Raw genomic sequence first — 4,346 nt, forward strand, 5'->3', positions numbered from 1 at the left:
CTCTTTTCTCATTCATGATGTCTATCGAGCTTCCATATCTCTTCCAAATTACACTTTGCTCCCTTTTCTTAACAAGACTCATTGTTTGATCCATAGGCTTCTTTATGAAGGACTGTGACTCCATCTAACTGAAACATGTCTCATTGAACTATGAGGATGCTTTAAGTGCCTTTTTTTCTTTTTATTTGTTTGCTCTGTCTTTCTTCTTAATGTTACAAGTCCTTCTATCTCTTTTCAAGTTAAGAATGCAACAGAGTTTTATTTCCTAAAATTTTTCTAATATACCCAAGTTAATGAAGATAGAATCCAATGCATTAACAAAAATGGATCTAAATGACTATGAATGATATGCATTTGACCTTAGAGATATAAATCAAACAAGAAGTAAAAGAAAAGCTTCATTAATTCTTACATCAGATGCATCAAACTTATTCAGAGGCATACCCCTACTTTATTGTGTAAGTCTATTTTGATCCTTTGAACTTGATCTTCTTAACTTTAGAGTCTTCACTATGATCCTTATGGGTTGGCATAAGTGTTTGGACTTTCTCTTGGGTCAACTATTTTATGTGCATCACTGAGATCTCGAAACTTACGCCTTAACTAAAATCAATCATGTCTAATATATTGGTGATAAAGATAGTACAAGTTGACCTTGTGATTCAGGGGCAATACGTATGGAGTCAGCTAAGGAGTCAAAGGTTGCAGTAAGCCACAAGCTTTGAGAAAACCAAGGATCTCATAGCGACTTGTCTAAGCTGGAGAATATTCTAGTGGGCTTCTTGATAACTTTATCATCCACTTTCTTTTCTCAGATTCTCCTCTATGTAGCTTCAACTAGTTGCTTTACAATTGGAGAATATTCTAGTAGGCTTCTTCAAAGTTGGTTGCAACTAGTTACTTCCCTAAGGACTTTAGAATCTTGGACATCATTTCATCCATCTTGTCATTCAATGTCTCATTAGGCATTTCCTTGAACACAACCTAGTCTCTTCTTTCTTAGACATGATAATTGGTAAAACTAATTCCCTTTAGTCCTTACTGAGCTTCAAATATAGTGATACTTTTTAGCTTGGTTTTCAATAATTTGTTACCTTTCTTGGTTAAACGGATTGGGATAGGAGGCACTCTTAGCTTTGGAGCAGGGATGGCTATACAACACAAGGGGTTAGTTTGATGCATTAGTTGTGCAATGCATGAATGGGCCTACTTTACTTATTGGAACTCGTGTTATGGAGGCTTGCTTATGGAACATGCATTGAATTTATATTTATAGATTCATTGAGAACTGGATTAGAGCAAAAATATAAGAGACATTTTATTTAAGTAGAAGTTGGAGACAATTTCATTGATGAAAAAAAGTAGCATTATCAACCTTAGTAGAAAATAGTGTCTCTTTATATCCTTAGTGATCCCAAGCCGGAAGTTTGATATCCTTAAGAGAAGTATAGACATTACTTCCCTCCTGAACCGAGCGTACTCCTTAAATGGCATCTATAGGCTTCGACAACATAAGATCCACTGGACGAATAAGCAATGTATATGATACATGTATGCATGAATGCATGAATGTGCATGATACTTATTCTTGACCTTTGCTTGAAACCTGCTATGTGTGAACTAGATGAACCATACATTGAAGAACCATAATTGGAAGTGCCTTCCTTATCCCTCCAAAACTCACGTATTAAGGATAGTTTCTTTGTTTTTTTTATTCTAGCACTTCATATTCCTATGACTCATCGGTATAATTAGGCTTATATCAATAATGATTTTCTCTAAGTAGCTAGATTTTCTCCAACTTTTCAAATTAGGAGTTTTTAGACAATTCACATTTAATTAGGATTTCCTTTTATTAGTAGGAATTAGATTTGGTTTTCTTTGTTCAAATAAGATTACTTTATGTTTTTCCTATTTCAACTAGGATTGTAATACCCGACTAGACTCCGGCATCGGAATTCCCACCTTTCGGCGGAATCTCAGATGTCGGAACCCTCTAGAAGGGTAAAATATGGTTTTCTAAAGTGTTTTTATGTGTTTTTATAGTTTTAATAAAGAAAGAAATTGAGTTTTGAAAGAAAAGACCAAGAAAGGAAAAAGCCAGGTTCGACCGTCGAACATTGGCCTCTTGCGGAGGCACCTTTGGCCCCCGAAGGTGGTCTGGCCAGCCACCTATAAAAGGCCCCTTGTCCGAAAATGGGCAAGTTTTCTCTCTATTTTCAGGCAAAGGTGAGATTTTGCCCTTCCGTGGTCGATTTGTTGTTTTCCTTCAATCCCTTCAAGTTTTGATGAGTTTTTACTTTGTTTTGAAGATTTTTAAGCTAAGATCAAGTTTTTGAAGCTTGGAGACCCCCAGAGCTCGATTTCTCCAAATCTCCAAGTTTGGATCACCCTCCTCTCGATCTTCAAGAGGTAAGAGTAGATCCTATCTTCTCTTATGTTTTTAAGTAAGTTTTAAGAAGGATTAAGGGGTTTTAATGCATGTTTAGGCTAGTTGTTAAATGTTAGGGTTTATGTACCCTTTATGTTAAATGCATGCTTAATGTGATGTTTGTTGGGGTATAGGCTAGTTTTATGCCCCTATATGCTTGGAAATGTGTTTATGCAGATTTTAGTATAGTTTTGATGCATGTTATGTTGTTGTGGGTGGCTGATTTTTTGCAAGGCAGAATCGGGTTCTGCCCTTTGGGAGAGCCCAGGTTCGGCTGCTGAAGCCAGTTTCGGCCGCCGAACCTGCTTGTGGAGGCAGTTTGGCCGCCTAAACTCGCTCTCAAAAGTTTGGACTTTCGGCCCTGGAAGGGAGTTTCGGCCGCCAAACCCTGCCCCCGAAAGTGCCTGACTTTCGGCTCTAGAGGGACTTTCGGCCGCCGAACCTGCCGCCGAAAGTGCCCTGTTCAGCCTTCCTTTGCATGTTTTCTATGAATATTTTATGGTGTTTTAGGGGGGTTTTTGGGGAGTTGTTTAGAGTCATGTTAGAGTTTGTTTGGTCCCTCATTTGAGTCCACCTGTGTAGGATCGGACCCGAGGAACCGAGGAGGCCAGCAGTGTTAGCTGCTTCAGAGTTAGTCCAGAGTCAGCCAGAGGTGAGTAGAACACAACTCTATTTTATTTCAAAGCAACCAAAACTTTAAGCATATTCATGCATCACGATTGCCATGTTTATGGTTTGTTACATTAGAATTCACGAATATGATGCATTGCATTAATTATTATTGATGTATTGGATGGTTATCGGATGATCCATTAGTCCTCAATAAGATATGATATGATATGATATGGTACGGAAAGACCAGGGTTGCCCATTCTACGCCCCTGGCACAGTTGGACATGTTATGTTATGTTTAAGAGGAAGTCCTGAGGAGCTCCGTCGAGGGCCAGACATTTATTGGATATATAGAGGGCTATTGGTGGCAATACCATCTTAAGGTGATTTACTTGTATTGTGATGCATTTCATGATGGCATATCCTTATAAACTGTTTTATTGTTCTGCTCACTGGGCTTTAGTAGCTCACCCCTTTCTCCTAACCTCCAGGCTTGTAGGTTCAGGATAGACCGGGAAGTCGTCAAGGTTGAAAGCTTTGCATATGTAATAGATTAGTAGTGGACATGATATGTAAAATGATGTAATGTAATGCAAGGTATTGTCCAGTGATGTTGATCAAGCATAAATTAGCCGCATTTTTATTATCCTTTTTATTGCTTATTTACACATTTTTTAGTTTAATTTATGGTTTTTATCTTGTTTTTACAGAAAAGGAAGAAATTGGAAAATTGGAGAAAAAGTGCAGAAAATTGACAGAAAAGTGATTGGGTTAGTGATTTGCCCAAAACACTCAAATCACCAGGCAAATCACTTTGACAGCAGAAACCTGGAGGCAACAGGCAGAAGTGATATGGGCAGTGATTTGCCCAAGACACTCGAAGACACTGGCCAAATCACTCGCAGAAGACAGAGAGCAGAAAACTGGACTGACTCACAGAAAAGTGATTGGGTCAGTGATTTGCCCAATCACTTGAAGAAACTGGTCAAATCACCGGGCAAATCACTTTGACAGCAGAAACTGACAGCAGAGCGGGAAATTGAGCAGAAAACAGAAATCCGAATTTTCAGATGTCCAAATCCAACCCAATCACTACCAACATAAAACCAAGAGCCACGAAAGAGCTTCTCATCCAAGGAATTCCAATTGCAATTAAATTCAACATCAAAAGAGGAGTCAAACACCAAATCAAAAAGGGATTTCAAAACCCTAGATAGATAGAATTCTTCAGCTATAAAAGGAGAGCCTCCAAACCAGCAAAGGCATCATCTGGTCAGCAACTCAGCATCATCTCTCAGCACCA

This window comes from Manihot esculenta, chromosome 8, assembly GCF_001659605.2.
Source record: "Manihot esculenta cultivar AM560-2 chromosome 8, M.esculenta_v8, whole genome shotgun sequence".
Lineage (NCBI taxonomy): Eukaryota > Viridiplantae > Streptophyta > Magnoliopsida > Malpighiales > Euphorbiaceae > Manihot > Manihot esculenta.